Genomic DNA, 22,681 nt, shown 5'->3' on the forward strand with positions numbered 1-22,681 from the left:
CTCCTTCGGCTGCTGAACTTGACCCCTGCTGACTCCACCAAAAGGAGGCTACTGCAAGTTTCTTCCAAGTTGCCCCTTTATTTGTATGCTTTTCCAAGGATCAACACATGGTTTTTGAAGCAACCCCCCTCCCTCCCTCCCTCCCAAAAACAGCCCAGGGCAAAGAAGAGGAAAACTGGCTTCAACAACAACAACAACAACATCACCATCCTCTCAAACACAGCCCACTCCCCAAAACCTTCTAATGAGAAACTGAAGCTCTTGCTTTTTTACTTTTAGTTTTATGGTTCCCTACTTTGCAATGTAGCCCCATTTTCTCCAACCCAAAACACACACATCGACTTCTCATTGCATAGATACTTGGGAGGGGAGAGAAATGCACATTTTAATATACAAACTCAGCCCCTCTTTTCCAATCCAAAACACACACACAAACACACAAGAGTTCTCATTTATGCAAGAAAAAGAGATACACACAAAAATAAAAACCGCACACCAGGCAGCAGCAAAGACCCAGGAAGGTGTTAACACCCCCACCCCCCAAATATTAACAACAACCACAAGAACCCATTGATACACAATGTGTCAACACCCCCATAACATCATCATCAACAACCACCCATTTCCCCATGCACAGCCCTCCTTCCCCTTTCCCTCCTCAGCCTCCAGCCCCACTTACCTGTTGATTAACCAGCAATAATAACAGTAATAGTAGTAGTAATAATAGCCGCAGCAGCTTGAAAGATGGTGGAACTGTCGCCTGAGCCATGAACCGTCTTTCTGTTGTTTGCAAGAAGAGTTGATCTTGGATTATTTTGGATGAAGAGGTGGAAAAAGCACCCAAAGGAGGGGGGAGGGAAGGAGGGAGGAAGAAGAAGAAGAAGAAGAAAGAGGGAGGGTGGAAGAAGGAGAAGGAGGGAAAGAGGAAAGAGGGAGGGGAGGAGGGAAAGGAGGAGGAGGAAAAGCAGAGAGGAGGAGGAAGGGGAGGAAAGAAGAGAGGGTTTGAATGGAGAGGGGAAAAAGTGGGGGAAGGAAAAAGGGGGTTTGTGGAGAGAGAGAAAAGGGGTTAATGGAGGGGAAGAAAAAGAAGGTTAAAAGAGGGGGAAGAAAAGAAGGGTTAATGGAGGGAGAGAAAAGAGGGATGAGAAGAGAGGAAAGAAAAGGGGGGTTGGTAGAAAGGGAGAAAACAGGGGGAAAGCAAAAGGGGGTTGAGAAGAGGGGGAAGAAGGAAGGGGGTTAATGGAGGGGAGAAAAAGAGAGGGAAGCAAAGAGGAGGTTAATAGAGAGGGAGAAAGGGGGAGAAAAGAGAGGGTTAATGGAGAGAAATAATCTGCTTTTAGGAAATTATTGGGAAATTTGGTTTAGGGATCCTCTCCCTCCCCCCCCCCTTTTTTTTTTCTTCTCGCCCCTTCTGCGGAGAGAGAGAAAGAGAAAGAGGGGGATATATATACATATATTAATATATATATATATATGGTCACATATTGTAATATTGAGGGAAGAAGAGCGAGGGAAGGAGAAAGGAAGGAAGGGAAGGGAGAGAAGAGACTGGCGGACAAACAAGGCCCCCTCCTTCCCAGAGAGAGAGAGAGAGAGAGAGAGAGAGCGGGGAGAGAGGCGTCTTTTTTGGCGTCTGAGGCGCTTTATCAGGAAGGGAGAACGTTATCGCTTGTCAGGAGCCCCGGCCGCCACCGGCCTCCGCTCCTTCTCCGGGCATGACGTCACTTTCAAGACACCGACACTATTAATATCAAAGGCGGAGGGAGAGGGAGCCTCCCGGGCGGCGGAGGGAGGGAGGGAGGGAGGGAGCGAGGGAGGAAGGGGCCGGGAAAGCAGAGAAGAAGAGCCAGCCCCCCTTCGCTCTCCGACGGCGGCGGCGGCGGTGGCGCTGCTGCTGCTGCTGCTGCTGCCGCCGGCCTTGGCCCGGCCTCCTCCTTCGGCTGCTCCTCCTCCTCCTCCGCCTCGAAGGCGTTGTGACTCTTGTGAGGGGAAGGGACTCACAAATGTACACAAACACGAACCTCCATGTCTTGGGGGGGGGGGGTCTCCCCTTTGGTTGAGGCACACTCTCTCAGCCTCAAGGGGATCCTGACAAGGCAACGCCATGATAGGGGTCAACGCAAGTGGGAAGGGGTTGAAGAGACACAACAACAACCACAAAGGCACCAAAGGAGGCCTTTGGGCGAGGCACACTCTCTCAGCCTTTGGGGAAGGCAATGGCAGACCTCCCCTGAAGTAATCTTTATTATTATTATTATTATTATTATTAATTAAAGTTTATTTGTACAGCACTGAAAAGTTTGCACAGTGCTTTACATAATAAACAACAATAAGCGTAAAAACCTGCCAAACGGCATACCATCTTTAAAAAAAAACCTCCATGAAGGGTCAGCACAAGCCAGAAAAGACGAAGAGAGACAACCACAAAGGCACCAAGGAGGCCTTGGGGTGAGGCACACTCTCAGCTGCAAGTGAAGGCCATGGCAGACCTTTCCTGAACTAATCTTGGCAAGGACCTTGAAGAGACACAACCAAACTCTAGGGAGGCCTTTGGGCGAGGCACACTCTAGAAACCCACTGAGGAGGCCTTTGGGCGAGGCACACTCTCTCAGCCTCGGGAAGGCCATGGCAAACCTCTGAACCAATCTTGCCAAGAAAACCCCAGGACAGGGTTGTCTTAAGGTTGCCATAAATCAAAACCAACTTGAAAGTGCACAACCACAAAGCCACTCAGGCCTTTGCGCAAAAGGCACTATCTCAGCTTCAGGGGAAGGCAGTGACAGACCCGCTCTGAACAAATCTTGACAAGAAAACCCCAGGATAGGATCTCCTTTGGGTCGTCTTAAGTCGGAAAAGGCTTGAAGGCGCACAACAACAACCACAAAGGCACGGAGGAGGCCTTTCCCTGGAGTTGGGGTCTTTATTATTATTATCATCATTATTATTCCCCACACATACACACAAGTCAGTGTGTGTCCCTTGGGACTAACAAAGGGTTAAGTTGGTAGCATGAGCTTCCCTAGGACTTAAGGCAGTAATTTTCATCTCCTTTCCGACATAGGGTTTTCTTGGCAAGCTTTGTGCCATCCTCTGAGGCTGAGAAAATGTGACTTTCCCAGGGTCACTCAGTGCATTTTCATGGCCCAGCTGGGATTTTAATCCTGGCCTCTAGAGTCATAGTCAATGCTCAGACCAATGCACCATCCTGTTTTGGGGTTCTCCACTCCAAACATGCATCTAGGAAAGCTCATGCTGCCAACTTCTCTCTTTCCGTTAGTCTCAAAGGTGCTTCAAGATCCCTTTGTATACTGATTTTCCAGACTAAAGACGGCTATGTCTTTGAATTCTACATTTTATGGTGCAAGAGTGTTTTAGTTATTTCTTTTAACCTTTGTATATCTTTTATGTAATTGTTATAATGTTTTTAGATTATTTCAATTGTTTTGAATTTTATTGTGATGTTTTTAACATGTTTTGTGTGTGTGTGAGCTGCCTTGGGTCCCATCTGGGAGAAAGGTTGCATACAAATGAAGTAAATAATAATAATAAACACAGAAAGTATACAAAAGGATCTTGTTGCACCTTTGAGACTCATTGAAAGAGAGTAGTTGAAAAGCATGAGCTTTCTAGACTAGAGGAAGTAGCCTTCAAGTCTTTTCTGACTTAAGGCGATCCTATCCTAGGGCAAAATTTGTTCAGAGAGAGTTAACAATTTCCTCTGAGGCTGAGAGAGTGTGACTTGCTCAGGGTCACACAGTGGGTTTCTATGGCCCAGCCAAGATTCATACCCTCGTCTCCAAAGTCATAGCCCAAGGTTCAAACCACTACACCATCCTTTCTTTGGATTCTCCACGCCATCAGAGGAAGTAGCCTCAAGTCTAGCCAAGCTCATGCCACCAACTTCTCCCTTTTGGTGAGTCTCAAAGGTGCTGCAAGATCCTTTTGCATTCTGATTTTCCAGACTAAACAGGGCTATGTCTTTGAATTACACACACACACACACACACACACACACAGCATGCAAGGGGATCTTGTCGCACCTTTTAGACTAACTGAAAGAACTTGGTAGCATGAGCATTTGTGGACTCGAGCCTACTTGAGATAGATGTTTGGAGTGGAGAATCCAGAGACAGGATTGAGCCTTGCACTATGACCTTAGAGATCAGGGTTTGAATCCTAGCTTGGCCATGTAAACCCACTGGGTGACCCTGTGCATGTCACATTCTCTCAGCCTCAGAGGATGGCAATGGCAAAGCCCCCTCTGAACAAGTCTTGCCAGGAAAACCCTATGATAGGTTCACCATAAGTCAGAAAGGAGTTGAAGGTACACCACAGCAACAACAATTGAGCAACAGGTGTGGGAATTTCAATTCAAATTCAAAACCTTATGGGTATGGAGGTGAGGGGGCAAGTTCAGTTTAAAAGATGGTTTTGGGGGGACAAAGGCAGGAGAAAGGCTGTTGCATAAATCCAAGTAGGATCAAGTGAAAGCTCATGCTACCAGCTTCTTTCTTTCAGTTACTCTCAAATGTGCTACAAGATCCCTTTGCATACTGATTTTCCAGGATAACACAGCTATGTCTTTTCTATATACAGACAAACACCCCTTTCAGGAGGAGAGGGTTCCCAAAAACACATCCTGAGAACATACAAGTCTTTTCTGACATTCAAAATCCACAAAGCAGGGAGACCCTTGTTTTTATTGTGCACCTTTGTTTCCGACTTACGGCACCCTTAAGGTGAACCTATCATGGATTTTCTTGGCAAGATTTGTTCAAAGAAGGTTTGTCATTGCCTTCTCCAGAGATTGAGAGAATGTGACCCTTCCAGGGTCACCCAGTGGGCTTCCATAGCTGAGAGGGGAATCATGCCCTGGCCTCCAGAACCACAGTCCAGCGTTCAAACTACTGCACCACATGGGCCTAACCAAAATGCACAAAAGCAAGCTTTTGAAGCTCCACCAGCTTTTTCATCTGGAAAATATAATAGAACTTTTATGCCTTAGCTACTGCAAAAGGAATTAATTACAAATGACTTATTTGTAACCTGTAGTTTCCAAGTTCTGAACGTACTAGTTTCAGGACAGGGGCATATAAGAAGTAATTAAATGGAGCTTGGAAAGCTTGTCAAATGTCTTTGGTGCATTTTGGTTGGCCCCATAAAAGTATCACTGCTTTGTGGATTTTTGATTTTATTGTACTTTGCGCTATGGCCAACACAGCTACCCCTGGAGCAAATGAGCCAGTTAGGTGTCAATTGAAAAAGCATCCACACATGCATGTGACAGGTTTGGGATGTTGGGAGCTGCTTAATAATAATTATTATAAAATATATATTTTATCCTCTCCCAAATTATCCCATAAACTAAGGGTAGTGTTACCTGCACTGGCTGGCAGCTGCTCTTCAAAGTTTTGGGTCAAGAGTATTTCCTCCCCCTGCCATGAGTTTTCTACCTGGAACTGTTGAGAATTTGGGAACTTCATGGTGCAAAACATGTTTTTTAGCACCGAAATGGCCCCCACACACACCCTTGTATGGTTGCATTCACTGAGAATTGCTCCTAGTGTATATGATTGTTGCCTAAATTGTTCATTAGGATAGGAGGGATATTACTGGAAAGGGGAGATGCTTAAACAGCAGCATCTCCATGGTTTGCAACTTTGCTGAGATACCCCTAAGAAATAACTTGGATTCTCAAATGTTCTAGGATACTGAAAGTTAGAATCTGGCTTTGAAAAGTAGCAGGATGATGATGATGATGATGATGATGATGATGATGATGATGATGATGATATCAGAAGATTAAATTGGAAAAGAGGAAGAAGGAGACCATTTCTTTAACATTCCTTAAACTTGAGATTTGCTTAGTGTTGCAAGTGTCTATTTTTTGGCATGTTTCCTTTTATTAAAAGATGAGGTTATTTCTTTCAATTCAACATTAAGCAAGATGGTACATGAAAGGCAGTGCCCAGCCAGTACCCCTCAAGGGGATACTTCTGGGGTATTGCCTTGGGTCCTCCGGGGAGAAAGGCGGGATATAAATGAAATAAATAAAAATAAATAAAAATACACATATTGCATAACAGTTTCCTCTGTTATCTTCAAAGTGTCAGAGGAGGAATCCTAGCAGAGAACTGTCTGCTAGAGCAATTCTTAAAAAGTCCCTTCAGACCTTATACAGAAACTTTCTAATAAACAGAAGCTATGCCATAAGTTGCTAAAAGTCTGCGAAATATTTATTTTAAGACTGCAAAGGAAAGTTCTCTGTGAAAGAGTTTTAAATGTGGAAGTACAGTAGATGTTTAATATAGGTATGTGAATATACAGGGTATTTGTAGAACTTTTCTATTGCTAGAGCTAAGTAACTTGATGTGTTATGTTTCCCCCTTGCACTATACTTTGAACCAACTTCAAGCACTCATTATCTGGTTTCTTCTTGCTCCTAGTAAGAACATATTCAGCCAAGAAGCATGAAAAGCTAATTATTAGCTAGACATAAGGTTATTTTTCCCAAAATATGTTTTGCTCCATTCACAACATTTTCTCTCAAAGGAGAATTTTCAGAGGAAGAAAAATCATGTATTAAAATATCTCAACACAATAAACAAATACTAATTAGCAGTAAACCGAGTACATTTTTTGCTAAATTTATAAATTCTTTGTATATCTTTTGTCCAATAAACTGGAAGATCTGTAAGGTTTCTCATTAATTCACATCCCTCTGCCACCCAGTCTTTGCTAGTGCTTAATTTCTTTTGTAGGGTTGGTCTGATAAGTAATTCATGAATACAAACGCAATAAGTTACAGGGAAGAGGTTAACCTGGAAGTTAAGTAAAATATAGTTGCTTTATCAGACATATACCGTGCTGCTTTAAAGACAGAGACAAGGACTATTAAAAACATATGATGTGAAGGACTGATTATATACTTCATCACCAGAAATTCATTCGGGAAATCTAAGCAAAGTAATACTTATATCACTGGTAGAATTTAAAATCTGTTACCAAGATCCATTTGCATTTTTAATGGCAGAATAATTTACTGTAGTACATTGCTAATATGTACTAGAAACACTCTTTTGGGAAGCAAGAGCTCTACATTTTATTTTATTAAGCTGTAAATCCAATGGCTGAAGAAATTTTAGACAAAGACAACGTCTGGAATAATTTACACAAACAAGGACCGTTGCTCTTTTTTTTCCACTGAGAAGATTTTAGAACACTCTAGAATAGTTAGATTTTAACTAAACAGAATCTTGTCGCCAGGTAACGTATGGCCCAAAACAACACTCAGTTAATGTGATAACTTTTGGTCAATTTCAGTAGTAAGAAAGTGAAATAGAAACCCCTTTGGTTTAACTAGGTCATGAATTCAGCTGTGAGGCAGCAACCCGAAAATGCAAGAACAAGCTTGTCACCTGGCATTGCATCTGGAAGGTTTAAAACAAAGAAGTTAATTACTTGTTATATGCCTCTGTCCCTGGAACTAGTAGCTTCAGAACTTGGAAACCACAGGTTATAAATAAGCAATTTGTAATTAATTCCTTTGGTAGTAGCTAAGGCATAACTAAGTTCCATTATGGTTGTAACGTAATAAGGAACAGCTTCTCCTTTTTGTGGTGTAAATGTAACTTTTAGTCATATTTATAGTTAAAGAAGGTGCCGTGCAATGCCTCTCTGCTTAGCTCTGTTTTCTACCACAGGCCAGTGGCTTGTTACCTTCTGATTGGGATTTTTAAAATAACTATGTGGTTACTTGAGAATTATGAAAAAGCAAAGAGGTACTTTAAAAATCAAAATTGTAATGATAACTGACTGCCCCTTTTTGCCTTTAAACATTAGTGGTAAATAACTTGTTAAAAGTAGCTTTCCATGCTATGGATAAACTTCACAAAGACAAACTGAGTTTTCTTTTGTATAGGATTTCACATTTTCACAAGGTTATTTTGAAAAAGAAATGATAATCAAGATATCTCAATGATGCCTCTTTAACCGTGCATTCTCCCCCTTTTTTCGGTTTAAAAATTATCATGCAATGTTAACAGGTGACTATGGATTAATATTTTGCATGTTGAGTGTAAACGTTCTAAAATGACACAGTCTTTTTCTAACACTAAAACATACTGCTAGAACAATATGCCATTTACCTGTTAACTCAGAAGAATTTACACTTTCAGGTTAAAAGGGGAAATGGTGAACGGAAATTGTTTTTTTCTCTCCCCACAATTCACTTCATAAATAGTAAGGGAAGGCTGCCTGATTTCCAACATAAAAACCTTGGGAAAGCTGCATTATATAAGGTGGTGTTTCTAAAATTATTTCCTTCTGAAATAGTTTGCAGTATTTTTAGTTAAAATAAATCACAAATATGTTAATAGTAAGTGGATTAAAAATAATAATTGTTACATTAATAGCAAATGTAAAAGGGCCTCAAAGAACTGAATAAAGGCAAAAACAGACAAAAAATTCAGCAGTGTGCGTGCGTTTTCCACAAGGGATGGTACTTATTTATGAAATAATTTGGATGGATTATTTTTCACCTTATACTCAATACTTTGGCACATGCATCTTATTTGCACAATATGTAGAAACATGAAGGGCCTCAAAGTATCTTTTCATCCTAAAATAAATATTTCCAGCTCACTCATGACCTCATGCAATAATTGCTTGACAAGAACTTTTAATATACAGTAAAGTTGTTATATTATTTTTCTTCAAATACTTGTCAATTTGCTTTTCAGATCCTTAACAGTTTCATGGGATAGACTGCACTGGGAAAAACATTGAAGCATACTGTCAAGCACTTTTATTTTATTTTATTCTAAGGTAACAAAATATTTGTTTTCTTTAAAACCTGGTTACCCACAAAATGAGACAGGTTTTGCCACAGGAATGCCAAAAGATGTGGGTGACTGATGTGGAATATAAACATAAATCAGTTCATCCAACCAAAGATATAAAGTTTTTAATGCTATGGAAGCCACAGCATGAAAAGATTAAACTGAGCTGCAAACCAATCAAAGATAAGCATTTTTTAGTCCCATTGATTTCGCTGATAGTTAAGCTTGTGATTAATTTTTCCCCCTGAAGGGATCAATTAAATAAGCCCATTTTTAAGTCATATTTTCTACTGAAGCAAAATAGAAAGGCCAGTTATGATTACACATTGAAGAAAATCAGTACAGTAGTTAGTACAGTATTTGTTTATCAAGAGGAAACAACTTGCAAAGCTTTTACTGTTCAATGCAAAGGACAAGGCTCTCTCTCATACGCACACGCACACACCTTGTAGTTTATTCAACATAGATACAAAGAAGGATTAGCAGTTAAGCAGAAGCATACGTGTTTTACAATCTCAACCTTTTAGCGTATAACTTCCTTGCTTAAACTACTAGAGCCTATAATCACAATGATTTTACCTGATAGAACATGTTTTTCAGAAATATAATCCAACTGTTTATCCTAACATGTCATAAATTGCAATTTTCCCTAAAAGCCCATAAGACTGACATCCATTGCTTTTAAAACACCTCTTTGCATTTGCAGACACAGCATCAACAAAGGACTGCTGCATTATTATTCCTCACGTTAGTAAAGAAGTGGGTTCTCAGGGTGCCTTTGCCCAACACACTATTGCCCTGGAGGCCATTTTGAGGTCACATGTATACATCGCCCACAAGACAACACACAGCAAGTTGATGGTTGGGTGGCAGACACAAAACCTGGAACCAATCCAGGCCCCGTTTTATCTGTGTGAAAGTTCTGTAAAAGCCATTTTCTTTTATTGTGTCTTCCTTAAACATTTATGAGGAGCATTTCCGTACATTTCGTGGGTGTTGTTGTACAACCTTCTTGGGAATGTGAACTCTACACTGCTCACAAGATAGTGTGCAGTTGGACCACTTGATTGCACTACATGGCCATGATCAATGGATTTTACACACCTAACGCCATCTGGGCACTAAAAGCTGCCCCCCTTCCTTTACCTTCATGTGAGAAAGCCATCAGACCAGCTTTACTTTCAGTCTTCTAATGGAATGGAAGCATCCTTGCATTGGATCCTGTTTGGCTCAGTAAAAGACAAAAAATGTGTCTCATGCAGAGACAGAATAACCATCTTACTATTTGCACTTGCTTAATTTAGCCTTGTGTGTTAAACTCCAATTAATAGAGTCGAATCACATTGACCAATACTGTAGGAGCACTTAATGGAGATGTATTTAAAAAAAAAATGAACACAATTTAAATACTTAGAAAACCCTGGGATTTGGCTTCTATGACTTTAGGAGCTAAAGCAACTTCATTTGTGTGGAACAGAGATGGAGTTATAGATGTTCTTGAACTACAGTACTTGTCAGCCTTAGCTAAAATAGCCAATGGTAAGGAATCATGGGGAGTGCAGTCTAGCAACATCTGGAGGACCACACATTCCTTATCCTTTTCTAGAGGTTGGTCTTATTTCTTTATCCATGCCCTTATCTGACTATATAGGTCCCTACTGCATTCCAGTTCCATCTTAAGTGGTCTACTGGAATGATGCCAAAGGATACTTCAAAAGACAGCAGCATTTAAAACACTGAACAGTACTTAAAGGTCTGGAGTGATCTTATGTTGATAATGAAAAGAATCACAGGATCTCAGGAGCCCTGTAAAATTGCTACTGTCCCAAAGTCTGCATCATCCTTAATCATGCTCTTCCGACCAGTCCTATCCACCTCTATGCAAATGGCCTAGGTACTTCCAAATTTTACTATCAGAAAGAAAGCCTTTACAACAGTGATGTCCCTGAATCATGTACCAAAACACAAGTACTTAGACTTTAGGGGAGAGGGGGCTGGCTGTGTTTCAGAATAGTTTCATCATATGGTCATAAAGCAGAATAAAACATTTATTCATCTATATAACTGGCTCTCAGTTACTGAATCATTATTGAGGATTTCTCTTGACATTCATCTTGGGACAAGAGCACTCAGCAGACTTTCCCTCAAATATTCCCAATTGACTCTTGGTCTCTTATTGTCAAGCCTTCTCAGTGATGGCACCCATCTTCAATACTGTTGCTGTTGCCTTCATAATTGGAGAGAAAGGAACTTTGCTAAGCTTTATGTTATACTAAGGAGTTGAAAGTATACTTGTTTATAGAGGCCTGCTCTGGCCAGTAGTAATTACATTTGTTTTGTTTTGTATTGTTTCTCTGAATGTCTTTTAAATAATTTCTTGTTATTAAATTCTTTTAAAATTGTTTTATAGCTTTTATATTTTGTGATGTTTTCAAAGAGTTTAGAGATTTCATTATATCAAGCGGTATATAACTAGGGATGGCACTAGGGGATGCAGGAGGTGCAGGACGCACCAAGTGATACCCTAAAGAGTGGTGATACCACTGCTCTTCAAACACCTGCCTTTTAGCAGAAACAGGCTGCCTTCGCCTGTGTCTCTTTAAAACACTGAAGTAGGTCAGGGCTCAGTGGGAGGAGAAAGGATAGGCCCCAGTTTTTTAAAAAATAATTACATTTTATTTTTTTTAAATAATAAAAATATTTTTAAAATATTTAAAATTTTAACCTTTTTTAAAAATAAAATCACACCAAATGACAAATCCTAGGATTCCACAGCCCTGAGCGAGGGCAGTTTAAAAAGTGTCAGAAACTCCATTATTTGTGAAATGCAGATTAGACCTGGGACATGCTGGACATAGGTTGGAATGAGTCACTATGGCCCCATACAGACAGGCCAAAATATAGCTGATGCATGCATACTAAGAGTCTAGAAGCTGCACCAAAGCTGCACTCCAGTCCTTAGGACTGGATTGTGGCTTTGGCACAGCTTCCGGACTCTTAGGCCTGGTACAGGTGGGCCCCAAAGGGCGGGCTGGGGCTGCCTTTCGTTGCTGCAGCAACCAAATTGTGTGGCATACTGCACAGCAAAAAAAAGCGCTAAAAATTGGCTCCTTTTTGTGCCACCGCAAACAGTCTGCAGCTGTACAAACATGTCACTGCTGCACTGCTCTATTTGGATGCAGTGCAGCAGTGACGTCATCGCTGCGCACACAGTCTATACGGCACTGCGCAGTGATGATGCCCTAGTCACATGCTAGGGTTGTGGGGCATGTGGGTGCTCCACACCAAGGCAACCCTAGCACATGACAAGGGTGTCATTCAGGGCCCATCTGTACCGGGCCTTAGTACGCATGCATCATTTAACCAGCATACTTCCAAAGTGACTCAAAGCAGCTTTATTTTGGCCTGTCTGTATGGGGCCTTAAACAAAGGTTTTCCATATACATTTACACATGACACCTAATTAGAACTTGAATCTTCATAGGCACAAACAATCCAGTTTGACACTGCTTTAACTGTCATGGCTCCATGCTATGGAATCCTGGGATTTCTAGTCTGTTGTGGCATCTGAGCTCTCTGACAGAGAAGGCTAAATATCTCACAGAACTACACATCCCAGAATTCCATAGCTCTGAGCCTTGGCAGTTTAAGTAGTATCAAGCTAGATTAATTCTGCAGTGCAGATGTAGCAGTAATATGGTGGCAGATGATGGGGAAATGGCAGAGCAGGACTGTAGCCTTCATGCCTTGGTTGTGGGCTTCCTAAATGCATTTAATTATCTACTGTTGGCAACAGAATGTTCTTCAAGATGGAGTCTTGAGATGTCCAGCATGGCTCTTTTTATAGCTTAATAACTTGCCGACAGCAACACAAAGTGTTACATGTGCAAACAAGCAAGTTGCCCATACATAATATGACAGACACAACTTTCACTGTCACTTGAAACAGATTTTTTCCCCTGTGAAGTTCGTTCACACACTCATCTGTCAGGCAGCAAGGATTCCATAATCAAACAATACCAAATCAAGTTATGTGCCTACATTTTTTAATCAGCTGAAAGGAGATATATTCCATAATCAGACAATTCATTCCAGCTGAACTTACATTATCAAGGCTGTTTATCTGAATATTTGATGTAAATTTACCACTCTAAAACTGAAGGCTGAACACGTGGGGGAAAGAATGTACGGAGAAAAAATCAGAATTGGAATGGAGGATATCATGGCTTTGCTTCAGCAGTGTGCGTTTCAGCTTTTTATTTTAAAGCAACAGTAATAAAGTATGAAACAAATAGTGTCAATTGTCTTGAGTATGAGGGTTTTATATTGAGTATACATTTTAACTGCATACACAGCAACCCGATGTATACTAGAGCACTGTTGTGAACAAAATACTGTCCTTGGATGAGTGAGGGGTGTGTGTGTGTGTGTGTGTGTGTGTGTGTGTGTGTGTGTGTGTCTGTCACATTTATATTCTTTGCAATCTGGTCTATTTCTACTGAGAAATAACCCTCCCTGAACTCAACAAGGCTTTCATCCAAATGTGCAGACTTAATTAATTAAAGGAGAAAATTCCCATTTATTTTTCTAGAGGAACCATCAATGGACTTTTGACTTTGGTACTCTGTCAAACTCCCTGAGATCTTTCTCAGCAGGACTACATTATCTTAGCATTTGGAAGGGAATGGCAAAAGAGGGCATTTGTTTAAGAAGAAGCATGGCTCTCCCTTAACTAGACTTATAGAACAATCACTTTGAAGAAGCCATAGAAGGCTGTGGGCTCATACTAGCATGCTCCATTTGCCACAATTACCCTTCCATTCCTTTTTGGCTTTTGTTTTGGTAAAAGATCAGTTGACACCACTTTCACTGAGCCTAAGTCTTCCACTGCTAAGCTACATTATTGAATATAAAATGTTTCTGTGTCTGTGAACAAGAAGTTGTAGGGCTCTAAAAGGAACAGTTGGTGAATTAAGAATTGAAAGAGAAGGCACTCATGGAAACAGTATTATCACAGCTTCAACATGCATACTTCACTAAGGCCCCATACAGACAGGCCAAAATAAAGCTGCTTCGGGTCACTTTGGAGGTATGCTGTTTAAATGATGCATGCGTCCTAAGAGTCCAGAAGCCATGTCAAAGCTAGGCTCCAGAAGCGTGGCTTTGCGTTGCTGCTGGACTCTTAGGACGCATGCATCATTTAAACAGCATACCTCCAAAGTGACCCGAAGCAGCTTTATTTTGGCTTCTCTGTACGGACCCAAAGTTTGGAAAACTACTTTTCTGGAAGATGACTTCCTGAATCTCCCAGCCATTGTGTTCTAGGCCTAGTGACATATAACTTCATCCTCCCTATCCCTGAACCATAGAATCATAGAATTGGAAGAGACCACAAGGGCCATCCAGTCCAACCCCCACTATGCAGAAATACACCATCAAAGCACTGCCAACAGATGGCCATTCAACCTCTGTTTAAAAACCTCCAAAGAAGGAGACCCTACCACATGCTGAGGGACTGTGTTCCACTGTCAAACAGCTCTTACTGTCAGTAAGTTCTTCCTAAAGTTGAGGTGGAATCTCTTTTCCTGTAGATGGAATCCATTGCTCAGGGTCTTATTGTCTAGAGCAGGGGTAGGCAACCTTTTTGAGCCGGGGGCTGGGTTGCTGTCCCTCAGGTGACTGGGGGGCCAAAGCCAGGGGTGGAGCTTCAACCCTCCGGGGCGGGGCCACTTGCCAGGGGTGGAGCTTCGACCCTCCGGGGCGGGGCCACGTGCTGGGGGTGGAGCTTCCACCCTCCGGGGCGGGGCCGCGTGCCGGGGGGTGGAGCTTCCACCCTCCGGGTGCCAGGCCTCCCCATCTTTGGTGGCCCCTGACGGGGCCCCAGGCCCCGTCAGAGACCGGCAAAAAAGCTGGTGGGGGCCGCCAGCACTGGAGGGCCCCCTGGAGGGCCCCAGCGATGGCACCGGGCTTCCCAGAGGCCCCCTGCTGCCATCGGAGCCCTCCTGGAGGGCCCCAGCGACGGCAGCGGGCCTCCTAGAGGCCCGCCGCCGCGGCCGCCCATCACGGCTTTTCGCCGCTCTGGGCGCCACCATTTTGGACGGCAAAATGGCGGCGAAGTCTCGCGTGACCTTCCCCGAGGTTGCGCGAGACTTCGCCGCCATTTTCAGCAAAAAAATGGCGGCGTCCATAGCCCCAGAGGCCGCTATGGTAGCTGCCATTTTTCCGCCCAAAATGGCGGTGCCCAGAGCGACGAAAAGCCGTGATGGGCGGCTGCGGCGGCGGCGGCGGTGGCAACAGCAGCCAAGGGCTGGTCGGCAGGCCTCCGCGGGCCGCATCCGGCCCGCGGGCCGGAGGTTGCTGACCCCTGGTCTAGAGCTTCAGAAAGAAACCTGCTCCAGCCTCAATGTGCCACCCCTTCAAATACCTAAACAGGGCTATCATATCACCTCTCAACCTTCTCTTCTCCAGGCTTAACATACCCAGTTCCTTAGGGCTTAGTTTCCAGACCATTGTTACCCTCAAAATTAGAAACTTAAATAAGGGGTGTTGGCCAACTTCACTATATTCCTTGTAGATATTCTCAGCATATTAAATAAATATTTAATATATTTAACCTACACAGACCCAACTTATAACTCAGTACTGACAAAATTATTATTTGGAGAAACCAGTTGTGCTGTAAAACTAGCATTAACTGTTCATTAATAACATAATAAAAAGCTACTTCTTTTTTTAAAAAAAAATACAATATGAGCAAATAAAACATTTAAAAACAATATCAACATTATCCATTAAAACGATTAAGCTCTCTCTCTCTCTCTCTCTCTGTGTGTGTGTGTGTGTGTGTATCACCCATCAAGTGGAGAAAAGCTTAGATATTAATACATATAAAAGCATTTACTTTTTATAAAATGGGGGGGGGGGTAAACTTTGGTGCCACATTTTTGAGGGGTTCAGTAACATGGTGCAATAAGCACAATACACTGTTTTTCAGTGTGAGTGTGTCCCTTATAATTATGTGACACTTGTTTTTACAGTGCAACATGGGAGATACTGTTCATATGATTTCCATCTACTGTTGTTGGGCAAATCTATAGTCTAGAACTTTTATTTACTTTCCTTTTTTTGGGGGGGGGGGTTGGTTTGTTTCAAAACTAATAGTCATTTCCAGGGGACAAGAGAAACTTTTCTTAAAAAAGTTATTTTAGTGGGATGAATTGCCAAGTTTTTTTTTTTCTTTTTTCTTGGCAAAGCTCCCCTTGATTTAGTTGCGCCTTCATATATGAACAGTGAACAAGAAAAACCTTTCCTACCCTGGAGTGATGAAGAAAACTCTACCTGTATAGATCTATCTAGCTAGATATTTTTTAAATAAATAAGTCAACAGACCATCTTAAAAACAAGCAAAAATATATAAAAATTAACAATTTAATACAAATATTAAATTATTGTTAAATTGTATTAAATTTGAAACAAAAGAAGAGAAACCCTGTTTTCAACAAACAACACCCCCCCCCCAAAAAAAAAAAAAAACTGGCTGCTTTAAATGCAAAAGGAGCAACCTTCTACATCACTGGCTGGTTAGAGTCTTGCAGGATGGTTTGTGGCATCCTGGGCATAAAATACCGTTTGAAAATACTGAAGTTCTGGACCATGCCAACCACTACCATGTCAGGATGCACAGGGAAGCCATTGAAATCCACAAACACCTGGACAATTTCAACTGGAAAGAAGAAACCCTTAAAGTGAACAAAATTTGGCTACCAGTCCTGAGGAATAGCAAAATAAGGACTCAGCAAATGCAAATGGGAAACCATTCAGAGTCAGGGGCTTTCCCAGCAGATAATGATCACCAATTAGCAGACCTTAATCCTCTTTTGCATTAGCCTCCCAGCCTGAGGCCGGCCATCAGCAACAGAACAATACACATGCAAATCACTCCTGCATTCACAGTATATATACACCCAACTTTTTCCAGGCAAAACATTCTCTGAAGATGCCAGCCACAGATGCTGGCAAAACGTCAGGAAAAAACTTTTCTGGAACATGGCCACATAGCCCGAAAAACCCACAAAAAACTATGAATGCCAGCCATGAAAGCCTTCGACTTTACATTAATAAGCCAGATTTTCTACTTCATTTCCACCACACATACAAAGTCTATTTGGTACTGGGATGCCCTACAATCTTCCTTGTTGCATCACTGTATCCATCAGCTCAAATAAAAGATGGGTAAAGGCCATATATTGTTCATGTTACATTGGGAAGGACAGATATATTTATTCTTATTTTCCCCTCTCTTTTGCTATCCATTTCATTTCATAGCTTCCAAATGTCAAGCTCATCTTAAGAACAATAGAATATAGAATTTTTTTAAAAAATGTTGGCAGACTTCATTTGGAACAAAATGTGTCCAATGCTTTATAAAACATCTTGATTAATTTTATCCCTTGCATACTTCCACACATGCAATGCATCACTTTTTTCTCTTCTTTTCTCTTATTTAATAAGAGAAATAAGAAATAAATGCCACTCTCTGGTTCAGTACTTCTAGTCACTACCACAAATTAACATCTATACTTTACCCATAAACCTCCATCAAAAGGTTGACAAAAACAAAAGAGAGAGGGGGGATTATTTATACCTGAGAGGGTACTCTCTACTACATGTTTTTAATGGGACCGTTCTTGAACAAATCATTCTGGAGTTGTGGTCTTTCATTGCTATCCACAAAGTATTAAGGCTAATTGAAGTATACAGGCTTAAGCTAGCTCTGACCCAGTGACTTAATTATAAGTACATTGACTAAATAGCTTGTGAGTCATAGGCTTTGGTATAAGAGTTCAGAAGCACAGTAAAGAGTTCAGAAGCTCATCAGTTAAAGAATCATATTTTGACCTGAATCCAATTACTTGTTTCAACTAAAGGAGACCCACTAATTCAATAGCAATTGGATTGAGGTCCCTGTTTCCTAGGTAAGACAGCCACATTTTAGCATACTAAATACCTCTCTCACTGTATATGCCTTTTAATAATCTCTAGAGTTGGGCATGTTTCAAGGTCACAATGACTTGTGGAAACTAGAAGTTATACATGCGGAGGAGTCATGCTGACCAGAGGGCATGCAGAAACTTAGATAAAAGTAAAGAAATGGGTTTCCTGAACATCTCACTCCCCCTCTAGGCTCTTTCCATTTCCACTTACAATGGATGCAAAGAGAGTTGTATCAAGAAGTAATCAGTGACCATAACCTCTCTCCCACCTTATGACAATGTTCCTAAACACCCTTCCTGTCTGATAGTTAAGGGATTGTCTCATATCTGATCAATGTATTGTCACTTCAGAGCTAAAACCATCAGCCATTTCAGACCCGTTTGTGAGTTCCCTGGAAAGGCCAACAAGGCCTTTGTCACACAAAATATCAGTGAATGTGTCCCTTGAGAGTATGAAAGGGGGTATAAATCTGTGCCAGCCCAAATTACATTTGTTACAGACTAGGGCCTGTTACAGACAGCCAAAATAAAGCTGCTTCGAGTCACAGTGGAGCTATGGTGTTTCAATGATGCATGCGTCCTAAGAATCCAGAAGCCACACCAAATCCATGCTCCAGTCCTTAGGGCTGGAGTGTGGCTTTGGTGCAACTTCTGGACTCTTAGGATGCATGCATCATTGAAACACCATAGCTCCACTGTGACTCGAAGCAGCTTTATTTTGGCTGTCTGTAACAGGCCTAGGTTCCCTCTATATTACCCTTAGATGAAGGCTGAGCCACTCTGTGTTTTCCATGGGCCTCTTAAGGATTGGTAATAATCACATTTTGCCAATTTCTCACTTCTCTCTATCTAATCTTCAACATCTTTCTTTTAGATAGCCTTGCATGATTCTTAATATTGCCTTGGATCTTGTATGTATGTCTTAATGCACCCTTGAGCATTTCTAAGTATAACACTTTATTTACTGAAACTAGATCATTCTCTGCAGTTATAGCCAGTAAACATAGGATAAACGATCTCAGCAGTTACCCTCCTCTCCCTGGCTTCCTTTGAGCTATAATTTCCCTAAATTTCAAGGAGACGCTGGCATTGCATGTTGGGACTCCCAACACAGAGACATCCCTTTCAGGGTAACAACATTAATGAATGCAGCCAGCGATTAAAATACTACAGTGATATTTCAAATTCATGCATTTACAGTATCCACACTTTTCTGAAATATTTTTTGTAGAGAACCTCTGAATAAATAATATACCAATGATATTTATTGATCTCATTTATATCCAATCATAGGTAGGGATGTAAATCAGCACTAATTTTCTTCTTGAAGGTTAGAATGAACACTTTAAGCAATGGTCTTCCTGTTGCTAGAAAGACTTTAAAAACCACATCATTTTTAAAGCTTTTCACAATTCGGGACTTGTTCTGCACAAAATTTGCATGTGGTAAACAAAAAATACCATTTTCTGTGCAGGATATGCTGTTTTAATTGTTTTCTGTACAGGACAGTGCAAATCAGCCATGAGTACATTTTGCATGAAGTGTCCCAATTTCAGCATTTTTGTGTAGGAAGCAGCTTTTTGTGCGCAGAAAATAGTTCATAGAATCAAAGAATCATAGAGTTGGAAGAGACCTCAAGGGCCGTCAAATCCAACCACCTGCCATGCAGGAATACACAATCAAAGCACCACCAGCTAATAGCCATAGCAGCCTCCCTAAGTCGCTCCTCATACGGCATGATTTCCAGACCTTTCACTATTTTGTTCCTCTGGACATGTTGCACAGAAATATTATCTTTTGAACAGAAAATGCTGTTTCTTTCAAAGAATCATTAAAAAACTGCATGTTTTACACAGAATAAGTTCCAAACTTTAAAAATTATCACCAGGCTTTCATGATACTCAAAAACAGTTTTTTTCAATCATTTTTCAAATATTTTTGAATATTGTTTCTTTCTAGCTTTTACATTCGCCAGAACCAAAAGTCACTTCATTTGATGTTGGAGTGAGAAACCTTTATCTTCATTGACTGTGGCTACCTCCATCACCTCCAGCTATTTACCAAAATCAAAGACTAATTCATACTAACTGTCATCATGTATTTGCTTGCCTCTATATTTCCCTTAACCCCTTCTCTACTGGAGAAGCTGGCCAAAGGCAGGATGTTTCCCAATACGAAGCAACCATCTAACAACCATCTAACAATACTGCGTTCCAAAGAGTCCAGCTATCCAAATACCAAACAGCCATAAGTAAGGAGGGGAGGGCTTTCATGCCAGACTGTCACTTAATTTTATTTCTTGTAAATATGTTTTTGCAAAAGGCTGCTTGCCACGCCACGCTTTCCTGTCTTCCACAGTGCAAAGAGGCAAAGTGGCAGCCTCCAAGCTGTCTGTTTTCACTGTATCCAAGATTTATTTACATAGCTTGTGGTGTGAGGTCTAAGTTTAAGTTCAGAAAAAAGGAAACATCTTTCAAATACATGTGTTTCACCTTGCTTTAAAAGCGCACCCTCCATTGTAACAGTAATGTCTTCTGTCAACATGCATTATCTGATATACAATACACAGTCACTACCGTTAAAAATTGAATGTATACTCCTTGCATTAGTTAAATTCACCATGATCGTTCCACTCTTGCCAGTTTGAAGAACAGGGAATAATGAAAGTAGCAACATAATAAAGCAAATACATCTGTCCAATAGAGGCCCATTAAAATAACATTCAATAATAAGTAAAATCCCTGTAATTCATACATGATCCCAACATTATGCCAGCGCTTTAAACCACAAATTACTTTGTACCATTTAACTGTATTCCCAAGTATTCTTGCAGACAGTTCTTCTGAAATTGCCAGGTGGGCTTCAAGACCTAAAGCACAAACAGGCACTCATGAAGGATATCATGTCCATGCCCATTCCCATCCCTACCCCCAAATTTGAAGTGACCAGTTTTGAGAAAGGCTATTCCCTCCCCTCCCTGCCCCTGATCCTACACACAATAGGCTCAATCCTCCTCCATATACTGTTGAATGCTGCATCTCCTGGAGACTTTTGGGGTGAAAGTCTCCATTTTGGAGGCCCAAATTTTTTTTCATTGAAGATTTGGTGGTCATTGGAGCCACACTGAGGGACTTTCTGAGGCACATGATGCCTGTGGTGAGACACACACAATATCCAAAGGAGAACTGGGTTATTTACAGGATGTGAGATGTTGGGCCAAACTTTAGATCTTCAGAATCGTGATAAAGCTCCTGCTGAAGGAGAGAAATGTCATATTTTTGATAGCTCCCGTGTAAGTGTTCCACTTGGAGTCCCAGATTCTGCACAGATTCTGCTGCCAAGTTTGAATTTTCCACACAATCTTTCCCCTTTAGAATTACACCATAGGAGAGGCATACAGATTTCATTTCCCCACTCTCCAAATCCTTGGCACTATTTTTGTTGTTGTTTCTAATACCTCTGATATTATGGATCTTGCAAACCTAACTCATTTTGTGCCCATTACAAAAGATTGAAACATCACATGCATACATATCCTAAATCCTTTTGCTACTGCCCAGACCACTTGCAGCTGTTGTTTCTTCAACAAGAGATCTTGTTTTATTGTTGAAAAATTTTATGAGCATTCTTCATATTCCTCAGTCTTCTTCTTGTGCCTAATTCTGCCTGTATGTCAAGGTCATACAGATATTTGAGTTCCATGATCTACTTTGTTTTATACAAGTAGCTGGTGGAACTCAACATGTCAGAAACAGGCATAAAAATAGTGGTTCAGGAAGGAGTCTAAAAAAATAGGCACCTTGATGTACATACTTAGTCCAGGAATTCTCTCCCTCTCCCTCTCCCTCTCCCTCCCTCCCTCCCTCTCTCTCTCTCTCTCTCTCCCTCTCTCTCTCTCTCACACACACACACCAAGCTGAAAAATGTTTGAGCTGTAGTTAGCTATCATATACTAAAATATTTAGATGTTAAATGGCTTATTTAACCAAGACCTGAAATGGCCTTCACACACTAGTAGAAGAATTGGATTATACTGACCATCTGTCTCTCACATTATCAGATTGAGAATTGAAACAGACAGGGCTTGAAGAAAAAGATTGGTTAGCCAGCACCAAAATTACCTCTCACTGTTGTAGATACTAAATTGAACATCATGAGCTTGTGTGGATTAAAGATCTTGCACTGTATTAGAATTACAATGCTAGAATTTGTATAAGAGGTCTACGTGGGGCTCACAGAGTCAAACTAACAGTATAGTTAGTGAGATCACACGCTAATGGTACATGTCCAACCACTTGGACGCTTATTCATTTATTTAAGGCATTTGTACGCCACTTTTCATAGATGTTTGTCTACTACAGAATAGTAAACATAGGCATAATAATGATAATATGGGACGAAGGAGCTGCTAATTGTTTGTCTTGCTTGGGGAAGGACTAGAAAGGGCATAAAGGAATTGAGAGTGGCATTTGAGTTATAGGAGGAAAGTATGGGACCCTTCAAACTTCAAACCAAAATAAAAGTCCCCAAAAATAAATCTTCCAGAAGCTGTTGTTAAATGATCAATACTAACATTTAGGGGGACAAGTCATCTTGTTTCAATTCACCTCCAAAGTTGTCTACTTTAGAAAAAATATAAGGCTTTGAACAAAAGGATTAGAACTTAATGGAAATGTTAGCTGAAGAAGAGAGAAGGCACAACCATGTACATGAGAGGGAAATAGGAATTGAATAAAGGCATTCAGGATTAACTGGTTAGATGACATATGATAAGAAGTATGGCCAAAGAGGAGGGTTACAATATGGCTGTGTTTCTTCTCTTGTGGTTCACTACCCTCAGAAAGTGAT

The 22,681-nt window shown here is 41.1% G+C and overlaps 1 protein-coding gene across 5 annotated transcripts in view; it reads right to left on the reverse strand.

Moving 5' to 3' along the window:
• The window catches only part of TRPS1 (transcriptional repressor GATA binding 1), a 339,869-nt gene extending 338,082 nt beyond the window's left edge, over positions 1-1,787 (reverse strand). For all 5 annotated transcript variants that reach the window (XR_016280650.1, XM_089517863.1, XM_089517862.1 and 2 more), the window contains exon 1: positions 680-1,787. The gene's annotated coding sequence lies outside the window, so the exon portion shown is untranslated. The remainder of the gene's footprint in view (positions 1-679) is intronic.
• Positions 1,788-22,681: the final 20,894 nt, after the last annotated feature.

This window comes from Sceloporus occidentalis, unplaced genomic scaffold (assembly GCF_023333645.1).
Source record: "Sceloporus occidentalis isolate IW3139 unplaced genomic scaffold, rSceOcc1.0.p SCAF_3, whole genome shotgun sequence".
Lineage (NCBI taxonomy): Eukaryota > Metazoa > Chordata > Lepidosauria > Squamata > Phrynosomatidae > Sceloporus > Sceloporus occidentalis.